The following is a 12,273-nucleotide window of genomic DNA, read 5'->3' as shown; positions in this document are numbered from 1 at the left end:
CCGAGCCTGCGCGTCTGGAGCCTGTGCTCCGCAGTGAGAGAGGCCGCGATAGTGAGAGGCCCACACACCGCGATGAAGAGTGGCCCCCGCTTGCCGCAACTGGAGAAAGCCCTCGCACAGAAACGAAGACCCAACGCAGCCAAAAATAAATAAAATTAATTAATAAAACCAAATATATATATATATATATATATATATATATATATATATATATATATATATATGAAAAAAAAAAAGTGGCCTGGGCAGAGAGGATGCTACAAGGAGCCCCTGTGTAAATGAGGAAAAGGTGCCCGCTGGGAGGACACAGGCCGTTGGGACAGAGGCAGGGCAAACAGGATTTCAGCCCCTACCGTGCCCTCAGCTGGTCGTCTTTGTGTGGTGCACACTCTGCACGGTGGCCGTGGACACGGTGGCCGCTGACCACTTTTCCCTGACCGCCGGCTTTTAGTGAGTGGGAGGCCGGGCTTACCTAAGCATAAACAGTCACACACACCGGCATGTTGATGACGACCAGGAAAGCCAGATCTGTCCTTGCTGTGAACCAGCTCTACTGAGATTGATTGTATGCTCCTGCAACCCTTCATCTCCTTCCATTTCTCACTCTCCCCCAAATAATCAAGGCCAGGCGTGTCCCCATTAACCACCCACACCAGTCCGGCTGTGCTATACCTAGAGCCTGCATCATTACCAGGCACAGAGTTTGCCCTGGAGTTCAGCTGGCAGCAGGGCTGCTGATGTGCAAAGCAGAATGGAATCCAGCTTGGCTCTTCCTTGCTGTGTGGGCTCAGCGAGGCTCACAGAATACGTACTTGTTTGTGTCTGGAAACTCAACAGCTGCAGCTCAGGGACTCAGAAAACAGATCTGCAGAGAGAGACCATGCCATCATTCCCCCCAGCCTACCACGACCACCCTTCTAGCCCAGAGAAGGGAAGATTGCATTTCCTCTGCTGAGAGCTTGCATTTTCCAGCTAGAGTTCCTCGCAGAAATGGTAGTGGTGCCTCCTCGCGAACGTCCACAAGGCCCTGACTCGGCAGGTAACTTGGTCATTCCTCTGGATCCTCCGAGCTCCTGCCAGAAATATTTCAAAGGTGGTACATTAGCATCGACGTCCATTTCCAACCTCTGTCCGCGAGACAAGTGAATCCTTGTCTGGGGTTTATTCTCTGTCCTTTATTCTCCTGTAGCTGACCAGAGGGCTTTGTGAATTTACAAAAGCATGTTCCCCGGCCCGCTTTAGTAAACCACCCTTCTCTCCCAGGGGTGATGGGAATGTCTTCCCACTAGCTCCACACCTTGCTCTCTGATCATGTCCACTAGGTTTTAGATCCTTCGTGTTTGGGCATTTTAGCCAGTGGACCCTCTTACTGAGGATTTTTCCTCCTTCCTAGCATCCAAACATTAGTTCTTCTTGCTTTCCCCTGGAGCCCTCTTCATTTTTACCAAGCCTTCCTACCACCACCAAAACAAACAAATAAACAAACAAAAAAAGACAGGAACAAGAGGAAAGTTCTTAAGAATATGTTGTCTTTTGCTTTGTTGTGATATCTCTGTGTGGTCCAGACAAACAGAGTGGCTTTGTCACAGCTTCACTCTCAGGCCTGTGAAGTGAGGTGGTACCTCTGCTGTGCGCCAGGCCTTCGCACGCGGCCTGAGTCCCCCAGAGTCCGAGTCTCCCCTGGTCGCGGGGAAGGAGGCTCCCGAGCCCACAGCGATCTCGGCTCTGTATGCTATGCCTCAGATCTCCAAGCCCCTCCGGGAAGCAGCGGCGCACCCATGGCTGTTGGGGAATTAGGAATGGTTTGTCCATAAGAGTGACCAGAAACATGGAATTTACCAAAGAGAATCAGGGGTAGTGCTATCCTTGGATTTCCAGATTTCTCCTGCCATAGTCGCGTCACTTCCTCTCGCCTCTAGGGTGAGTTGAAGGCAGATTACTAAGTACATGGCCAAAGTCAAACACGAGATGGGCTGAGCGTGACGAAGACTGTGAAGACAGCATTTTAGGCAAGGCTAAATCACTGTCTCGACATCTGGCCTCCTCCACCCAGGCTCTGCTCCGTGCGGAGTGGAGAGACGTGTATCCCCAGCAGCGCCCTCCTCCCCTAATTCCACCGTCGATTAGACACTCAGCCAGCCCAGGGTCCTGAGCAGGCACTGCCCGTGAGTCCTAGGAGGGGAGAGAGGCAGTAGCACCCACGCCCGGGAGGCACGCAAACCGGGGTTCACTGCCTGTGGTGGCCTCGGCTGCAGGACGGCGTGTCTTTCTGAGAAAGGTCTCTCCTAGTACGGCACCTTTCCCCGTGGTCCTCCGCTGAGCTTGTAGCTTCGAGAAAGCTGCCCGCGGAATGTGAGAGAGAAAGAAGGCACCAACCTAAGCTGATGCTTTAGCTGATTCAATCTAGGTAATCACTAGACGTACTGTGGTCAGATCGACCTTGCATACAAAACAGTTCTAAACAAAACGAAATAACTCGCAAAGGGAACTGGAAGTTGGAGCGCTGAGTGAGCAGGGCAGTTGGGTTGCGACCCCCTGCTGCCCCTGCCTCGCGGGCACCACGTCAGCCCCTCCCAGGCACCTGTCTGCTTTTCAGGTCAACACTTCTTCCCAACAACCCGGCCAGGCTGATCAGAACAGGTGCGCCCCGTTACAGCTCTGTCCCTGCTTCTTCACATGGGGACCTTCTCTGATACTCCACTGGGGAGGTAGTGGGCCTTCCCGGCTTAAAACTGAGTGTCAGCCAACCCACACCCCCCAAAACAAGACCCTGCTCAAGTATTGGGAAGAGAAAGATGAGACCCAGTGCAGAAGTAGGGCGTAAGCTGAGATGCTAGTGCTGGAAGAGAGGAACACAGGAGCCTTCAAACGCACCTGTCTCTTTTAGGACATACTTTCCCTCAGGCCTGGGGCTCAGCGACGAGAGACAGGAAAGTTCTGGCTAGTCTTCCATCCCCACGAGCTGCCCAGCCTACCCCTGGCAGATGCACAATTGCCCCAGGAAAGGAGAGAAGAGTCTTCCCCAGCCCTCACCCTTCCTCATTCCAAACAACTTGTAAGTCCCAGGGGCTCTGGAAGAGTTTGTCCTCAGCCAAACACAACTTCCTGTTTCTAAGAAAGGGAAGAAAAAAATAGTTGAAAGGGTTTTTAGACACTGGAGATGTTGAGTTTCTGTAAACGCAAATGAATCAGACACATGTGGAATAAATTTCTCCGGAAGTAAGAAAAGATGCTGTGGGTTTCTCTTGCTGGACCAGAAAGTGGAAAAAGCGTAGCTGAGATGAGAGGTGCATCCGAGGCTAAAAGGAGAGAGAAAAGCCGTGTGAATGTCGGATCAAAGAGAGGGACCCGGTGATGACGAAGGTCAGTGTGGGCCTCCGAAGACCACGTCCTGAACTTGCTTATTTATTCCTCACAACTTCTCCACCTCTGAAGTCATAGATTTAAATATCCTGCCCCCCAACCACAATTTACGATCCTTCCCGACCTCTCACTGCTCCCCCTACATTTATTCTAGGGACCCCAGATCCTTGACGGCCCCCCATACACACGTCCCCATCTTTATTTCTCTGCCTCTGCCTCTGTTTCTTCTTTCCCTGTGTGCTTAAAGTCCGTGTTCCAGCACCTCAAGCTCGATCTTCCAACATTCCCACCTTCCTAGCCCCGCTGACTGTCTGGGGCTCCACAGCAGAGCCCACGAAGACCGTTCCACCCTCTGCCTGAGGCTCGCCATCATGACTCTGGCAACCAGGCTCCACACCACCGAGCATGTGGGACCACCGTGAAGCTGGCATCTCCAGGGGAAGCTCTGACCAGCCACCCACACAGGCTTCCCTCGTCGGCTCTGTTGCTGCTTCTCTACAAGATTATCTTCCACTCTCTCCACTCTCCTCACAAACTCAGGATCCTGCTGTGAGTGGAAGACCTCACCTCCACCTACTCAGCAGAACCCAACACTGCATCTCCCATGATACGAGGAGAGAGGGGACATGGTCTCACTGTTGACAGGTCAGGCTACAGACACGAGTCTAGAGGAACATCCTGATTCTGCCTTATTTTAGAATCAAGAGGCATACTCCAGTAACTATCAAGTCCGTCGGAGAGTGGAGATTCAGGACCTTATTAAATTAATCTCCCAGGTCCTCCAGGGCACAGCACGTCAGGTTCTAGGCATCCAGGACTCCCTACCCCGTCATCCTTGTCCACCCCTCTGTTCTCCACCACCCACCCAGAGTAACGCCTTTCCTTGTGCTTGTTCCCTGACATGATTTATCAGTTATTCCACTCTGTCTGGTTTCACTGCTCTATGGAGCTTGACCTTCAGATCTCAGGGTGGAGGAAGGGAAGGTGGAAAAGCCCTCATGGGGACAGAACCAAGAACAACAATGACAGCAGCCTTTCCCCCATGCTCGCCCATCTCTGGTGTGTTATGATGCTGAAAGAATGTCTCTCTCTTCTCCATCTTGTGTTATATTACCAAAGATCCCTTCTATTTTTCTAGCCCCCGAATGTGCTAGATCTCAGAAAAGGGATGGGATGAAAACAACAAAACAAAACAAAACGCTGCCCCACAAGAGAATGAAAGTCATCCTACAAGAAACCTCAGTGTCTTACCGCCAGTCCTAAGCCTTACCTGTATGTAGCTCTATCTATTCTTTAAAAACCTATCCTCTTTTACTTTTTCTGTTACATGTTGAGGTATTTCCGCCAGTCAGAATCAATCCCTTCTAGAAACCAGAGCCCTCCACCTTCTCAAGGTCCTCAGCCCATATATATTCTTCCCTCTGCCTGAAATGACCTTTTTCCCTTTTTCTACTCCCCTGACTTCAACAAATTCCTACTTATTCATCAGTTCCCAGATTCAAGGTCACTTAGTCAAGGAAGCCCTCGGGTTAGGTGCAACACCCGCACGGCCTTGTGCACTTTGCTTTTCAAACACTCCGCTGGACCACAGACTCCTCCGCAAGGTCTGGACCACACCCTGTGCTCACTGCATCACTCACGTCTGGCCTAGAGCCTGTCATGCAGCAGGCACTTAATACATGAGAAAACACGTGATCAAGTTTTTTTTCTGTCTTACAAACAATATGTTTACACCTCCCCACGTCCCTCTCTGTTTCTTCCACCCTCCTCACCCCCTAACAAGCCAGCTTTCCCCACAACTGCCCACAGGACTGCTGGCCAAAGCCGGCAGTGACCTTGCTAAGTCTGCAGACATTCCTCTCTCCGGCTGCCTGCGTCCTCACCTCCTTCGTGGTTCCTGTCCCCCGCTCACTCCTAACTTGTCCTACTTACTCTTCCCGGGGCGGGGCGGTGGTGGGGGGGGGGGGTGGGAATTTCGTACGGTCACGTGGTTACAGTTTTTTCCTACATGCTGATCACTCCCAGATTTAAATCCTGAGACTGTCAGGGGTCCCCAAGACCACCCCATCATTCTGAGATTCGCTAGAACTCCCGAGACTCAGGGTGAGTTGTGCTCATGGCTGAGATTTATTAGAGACACAGTGAGGATACCAGCCGAATCATAAGGGACAGAGACACGGGCGGGTCCAGAGGAATCCGTGTGAGGCTTCTGTGCTCTCCGCCTCCCACGGGGGCCGCGTGGAGCTCGCTCTTCCCCAGCAATGAAAATGCAGCCACATGCATGTGAGGTTTCAGCCCAGGGACGCCCAGGAGAGACTCAGAGCTCAGGGCTGTATCCGGGGGCTGCTCATGTGGACGCCCTCCGCCTCACACACACCAACATGCCAGACTCCCGGAAGGAAAGCCGGCGTCTGGCATAAACCACAGCGTCTGCGCAGACAGTCTAGGCGCGGAAAACCAGCCTTGTCAGTTCACTGGTGACGGGGACACCCTGAGAGCCGAGGTCCCAGATACCAGCCAAGGGCCAGCCAGCCGTGCCATCAGGTGTCTCTAAGGACGGCGGCCTCGGGCCTGCTGTGTTCCCTCCTTTCCGCGCAGGCTGGCTCTGTCTCCTGAACCACAGGCCCATATGCTTCCAGCTCCCCACCAGACTCAGCGGCCTCAAACTCACCCTCTCCCAGCTGTCGTGCCTGTTCCCCGCCCCGCCACCCGTCCTATGCACTGGCCTCCACGCGAACCACTTCCCTCTAGTCCACCAGCTGCTCAGGACCCCCAACCCGGGACGGAACAGACGGCACGTCCCACCCCTCCCATCTGATTCTCACGTTATTCAGAGTTCTCTTTTAAACCTGAACAGTGGATCATTTCACTTCTCCACTTAAACCCTCTAATGGCTCCCCCCGATGCACTGAGCACATAAACGTAACCCTCTCAGCAAGACCTGCCAGTCCCCCAGCGACCTGCCCCCCGGAACTCCCAGTCTGATTTCACGTCCCTCCCTGCTCTGGTGACACTGTGTCTTGTCAGTTTCTCTCCAAGCCCTTTCTCACCCAGGGGCCTCACACGCACCCTCCCCGAGCCTGTGATGCCCTTTCCTCGGCTCACGCCAGGCTCCCTCCACTCATCCTTCACGTTGAAGGTTGGCGGTCGCGTCCTCAGAAGTCCTCCCCTGTCTTCCGTAGTCTAAATGAGGCCTTGTTACTCTCTTCCATAACAGTAATTACATATGTCTGCGAGGAGCGTTCATTTCATGCCTCCCTCTCCCCCCCCCCCCACTAGACTGCAAGCTCCATGGGGGCGAGGATTCTGTGTTCGCCCTGGATTTCCAGAGCCAACAGGCGCAGGGCTGTGTGCGTCTCCATCAGGTGGGCTGCCATAACACAGCACCGGAGACTAGGGGCTTAAATAACAGGAATCTGATTCTCCCTGTTCTGGAGGCTGCAAGTCTGAGACCAGGGTGCAACCACGGTCAGTTCCTGGTGAGAACCCACCTCCTGGCTGGCCGGCAGCCCCCTTCCTCCGTGTCCACATACGACCTTCCCTCGGTGCATGCTCACGGGGAGAGAACCTCCTTCAAGTTCCTCTGCAATTCCCACCGCCTATAGGACAATTCCTGAGGCCCTCAGCACAGTTTCTGAGCCTGCGGTGACCCGGCCCTCCTCTCGGTCCGGTGCCTCTCTCGGCAGCGCCCCTGCATAACTCCCTCTTCTGCAGGAGCACGTTCAGTGCCCTGGCTGCCCTCACACCCCTGCCCCCTACGGGGTGGCTCTCTCCACCGTGGCAGCACACCTTGCCCGCAGCCCCTTCACAGCCCGGATCCCTGCAGCTGGGGTGGTGCAGCCGAAGATGCCCGGTGAGCGGATGCAGTAAAACTGCCCAAAACTGTGCTCCTAGGAGGTGAGGAGCTGCCGGAGAGGAGAGGAAATGAAACACATGCCGGGGGAGGAAAGAGCCGCGCACGTGAGCTGGGGGGAGGAGACTGAGACCAGCTCGGTGCGCGCACTCAGCTCGGTGTGCGCTGCGCAGTCTCTCGGTCCCTGGCTGCCCACCGGCGGAGCAGAGCCGGCCCACCGCGCCCCGCTTCCACATCCCGAGGGAACCAGCGGGGCCTGCCGCATCTGTGTGCGTATCCTTCCCAAGTCCCGTGAGCGGTTAACGGGTGAGCGTGGCACACAGTGGACGCCCGGTACACAGACGTCCTTCTCCCCTCTCGCTGCTGCCCGTTCCCAAGCGCATCCCCTGACCTCCACGTCACACGTGTGCCTCCAGCCCTGGCACCTCTCCCACCGTATTTTCCTGCTCCCTGGACAGCTGCCGTTGCCCTCGTCATGTTGCACACTGTCCCAGCGGATCCATGTGGATGAAGTGGTGCGTAATTCCTTTTGTCTGAATAGCCTCAATCTATCTACTGATGGAAATGAAAACTGAGAATAAATTTGCTAGATCTTCAGCCTCCACTGTATTCCAAGTTGAAAGCTGACTTGGATGTCACATACGTGGCAAAAGGGTGAGCGTGTGTATTAGAAAAGCTGTAGACTGAGAGTTAGGTGATCTGGCTTTGAGCTTTGTGTCTGTCATTTATCAACTAAGTGAACGTGGGCAAGCCACGCAGTCCCTCTGAGCAACAGTTCCTTCGTGGAGAAAATGTCCTACCAACCTCAGATAATTTGTGTAAGATTTAGATGAAAGAACGCTACGTGAAAGTGCTCTGCACATTATCACGTGCTATGGAAGTGGAGGGGATTCAATACCCTAAGTCTTAGGAGAGTGGAGGCATCACCTGCTGGATCAGGGTTTTGGTTACAACCAAATCCCTGGGCTGGAGGAGGCTGTAGGCAGAGCAGGAGAAAGAAAAGCATAAACTTACCTAAATTTAGAGAACACCGGAATTGGTGGCGTAAGTTCTCTGCGTGATGGCAAGTTGGCGAGAATTGGAGGGAACAAAAGAGCCACCCTGGCCATGTCTGACTCAGGGGTCTGGGGCTTCAAAGCCAGCGCCAGGCTGGGCAGACGTGTAGAGGGTGGACCACCCTCCTCCCCCTCTGAGTGTGGAGACTTGGGAAATAAACACAAGATCTGAGGATCAGAATAGACACTTTATATTTTTACAATAGCAAGAGATTGGAAACTCCCAAATGCCTGTCCATATGGGACTAGTTAAATAAATTATGGAAATTCCTTCAATGATACACTATGCAGCCATTTTAAAAGGTGAAAAAAAACAAGAGGATGTTGAACACTATATATAGTATGCTACCAACTGTGGGGCAATGTATGATTTATTTGCTAATGTACGTTTAAAACATGTCTGCAGGGACAGGAGACACTGTAAACCCTGGTGGGCTCTACAAAGGGGACTAAGAAGCTGGGGGACAGGAGTGCGGGAAGATATATATGGCCCTTTGTGCCTTTTGCATTTTGAACTGCGTGACTGTGAGACCGCCCTGTGTGTGCGTGTAAGTGTGTGCATGTGTGCATGCACGTACGTGTTTGTGCGTGTGCATACCAGTTTTACTGGACTGGATCAACGTCTTGAACCTGAAGCCAATGGACTCTCTCCTTCCTAATACTTAGGTCTCCACCCTAATTTCAGACCCCATGACCCGCACATGCAGAAATCAAATCCAGACAGCAACACGCAGGACAAGAGCAACAGAACACATGCTGTCAGTCCCTGGGAAACAGCCAAGGGCTGTGGACAGCAGTGCCTTTCTCCCAGTCTCAACAGTGGGAAGAAAGGGCTTGGCCGCTTCTCCAACTGGATGGCCTTTCCCTTGCCGTGTCGATATAAAGGGTGGGATGACAAGCATCCTCCCTAACGGCACAAGAAAAGTCAGCGTCAAGTGGAGGAAGAAAAGATGAGCCACACATGTGAAACAGTTGGGGCTGGGGAGGTGGGTGCGAAGAAGGAAGCTGATGGGAGTGTGCAAGGCTAAGTTAAAGGATTCTGAGAGAAATTAAGTGGTGTCAGCGTGTCGTGGGTTACAACTTCTGTGAGGGCCAGGGACCCAAATATTTTCTATCGCGTCCGTGAGACAGAAGAGTAAAGGGGATACAACTTCTGATCTGGCGTAATTAGCGAGGATGCTGACAAGATGGGAGCCTGATTCAGTCTGGTTCTAAGGAAGCCCCTCCCTCACTGCCCCTCACTGCATTCCTGCTCCCCACACATAGAAATCTCTCTTCATTCGGTGTTCCAACGTTCTGTTTTACATTTGGTTTTGTTCAACTGCTGCGTCTGCTTAGCCAATTTCTGCTTAGAAGCTAAAGCGCCAAGAAACTACACGAGAAGAGCAGGGCCTGGGCAGGATCAGAACTGCCGGAGATTTTGCCACCAAGCCTCATGCACCAAGACTGCCAGGAGAGCTTTGGAAATGGAATCAGTCTGAATGCAGCTGATGAGAAACATATGAATGAACGAAGCCAGTACAAACAGAAACCGTTGAGTTTCCCACCGCAGTAGCCTGGAGTGGCTTCCCCAAAGTTTCTACTCAGATGCGTCTGCCTTTCTGTCACAAAGAGGACTCATGCCCCATGGAAACGTCTCCAGATCCTGCTGATTAACCCTGACCTCCCAAAGCCCATGTCCCCTCGAGTCCACTCGGCACTCAGGGTGCAGTTTGCCCAGGAGCTATCTGGTCCCTCTGTTTGGTACATTTTTATAGGGGACAGGTGGGAGGTAGAATTTGGTCACAGTATGGTGCCTCCTCTTCCCTGGAATTGGAAAAGGTTACAAAACCTCACCCACTGACTAGGTGTGTCCCCATCACCCCCAAATAAAAGTCCAAGATGTCTCCCAAATGTAGTTGGGGAATTTGGGGCATTCTCCTGTAATTTCCTCAAAGAAGCATACCTGATATCAAACCATCAATGGCAACATTCATTGTAACACGTCTCAGATGAAGTTGTAATAAAGGAACATGATTATTTGCCTAGAGCTAAGAAAAAAAGAGTTAGGTAGTAATAAAACCTGAGCAGAGGTTGTCTAGGAACTTCCGAGGAAGCGGGCACCCTGATTCCTACTAATACTTGCACTGGAGCCCAGCCTGCTGTGTCTACGGAGTGGAAAATTACAACACTCCCAAGAGATATTAACTCCAGACAGATGTGGTCCTGGCAGTGTCCGGTTTCCTTTTCCTGATTCCATCTTCACCATGCGGCCTTTTCCATCTTAATTGAGAGCAGTTGGCCAGCTCCAACGGCCCTAACAGACCGCGGCCATTAGCTACCCGGACATTATGCTTTATCAATCAGGCACTGTGTGTTTAGCTGGCATGATTTTGGGCAAATGCCACATAGGGATTTGGCATCTGCAAAGCTTTGGTTCAGACCTGGGACCGATGGTGACTGATGGTGCTGTGATTCAATATTTAGGAATCATCGAGCCGCCAGTCCAGAAACAATTAAACCACTGGTCAGAGAGTTGTTCTGCTTCTTAGGTTTTCTGAAGGATAACTTAGCTACGTGTTACTCTGAGCATAAACATTACGCTGACCTCGATCCAGGAATTTAAACAGTGTCATTTAATGTAAACGCTAGCAAATACCTTCTTGCTGAAGTGGTCTGTTTTCGGGATGGGTTAGGGTTTCTTCTCTCCAAAAGTACTTTGGGGCATTGGATTTTAAACTCACAGTCAGATCTGCATTTCTTCTCTCATTTACATGGCGTGGCCTCCCAAGCACCAGTAGCAGCTTGTAAGGTTGAGGGAGCCCCCTGCTGATGGCCTGGGTGTAACTTCACAGCACATGGCAAGGAAAACTGGGTGAAGTCTCGAGATCTCCTGAATCTGAAAACTGTAAACTGTCTCTAGACCCAGAGCAGACTTTTGCTGTGAAAATCCAGGCTCTAGAAAGGTCCTTTATTTCCTCAAAGTATCCACATTTTTTCCGATTTTACTCTTCCGGGAAGTAGAACAAAGAAGGGCGGTCTGTCTGTCTGTCTCTCTCTCTGCAACTGCAGTGCCCTGATCCACTCCAGGACAGTTCTGCTCTGTGTGTGTGTCCTGGAGTAAAGGAGTGGGAGCTGCCTGAGTATATATAGAATCCCAGAATCATGGAACTGAATTTAGGAACATTTACCCTTTGTGGCGTGTCCAGACGAAGAACTCTGACGAGGCCACAGCTTGAAAGAGGAATTCTTCCCGGCAGCTGTGGCCTTGATTCTGGAGGTTAACAGCTTAACACCAGGGTGTGGTGCCCAATTCCGAAGTCTGAAAATTAATGGTGATAAGGGCGGGCCGCCTGCCAAGGCCTGCAGTGTGAATCCCAAGAGAAGAGCTTTCTATTTTGGGACCTCTCTCAACCCAGCGCACGCTGTCCTGTGCTTTGATGCGTGTCCCACCTCTTCGTCTATACGCTTCTTCCTCCAACTCTTTTATTCCTAAACTTTCTTGAGTTTTCAACCCACGGACAGTGACGACAACTTACTCCCTATCCCATCTAACTCTCCGAAAAGAATAGGCATGAGGTAATATGAGTCAAATACCTGACCCAGATGTCAGCAGGAAGAACCAAGGATACAACTTCCCCTACCACAAGCATCAAAGAGAAGGGAGAGGAAATGGCAAGCAGAGTATCAAACCTGGATGAAAGGGAACAAAAGAACAATAAGGTCCTTTTCCTTGAGCCGGCTCCCCTGGAAAGAAAAAAGAAAAGTGAAATCTCGTGCCCGCATAATGTAGCCAACACTGCCAATAACTGCATGCAAAAGGAGCCATCTCCGGAAAATCAAAAGATCAAAAGGTCTTCGGTGGTCCCCAGTTCCTCAGGGACTCCCCATTGCCCAATAAAGTCTAAAGTCTTTAAGAGGGTATTCAAGTTTCTTTACTTTTTCTGCCACAGTCCCTACCTGACCCAACACATGTATGCAGAGCTCACTCTCACTCTGGCAGTTAGACCACTTTCACCTCAT

General features: G+C 51.8%; 1 long non-coding RNA gene across 2 annotated transcripts in view; it reads right to left on the bottom strand.

Moving 5' to 3' along the window:
* The window catches only part of LOC102999828 (uncharacterized), a 78,174-nt gene that overhangs the window by 9,737 nt on the left and 56,164 nt on the right, over positions 1–12,273 (bottom strand). For both annotated transcript variants that reach the window (XR_009009174.1, XR_009009175.1), the window contains exon 5: positions 354–1,073. This is a non-coding gene — a long non-coding RNA (uncharacterized LOC102999828). The remainder of the gene's footprint in view (positions 1–353; positions 1,074–12,273) is intronic.

Source organism: Balaenoptera acutorostrata, chromosome 9, assembly GCF_949987535.1.
Source record: "Balaenoptera acutorostrata chromosome 9, mBalAcu1.1, whole genome shotgun sequence".
Classification (NCBI taxonomy): domain Eukaryota; kingdom Metazoa; phylum Chordata; class Mammalia; order Artiodactyla; family Balaenopteridae; genus Balaenoptera; species Balaenoptera acutorostrata.
Note: the sequence above shows the minus strand (reverse complement) of the source record. Positions and strands in the feature narration are given on the sequence as shown.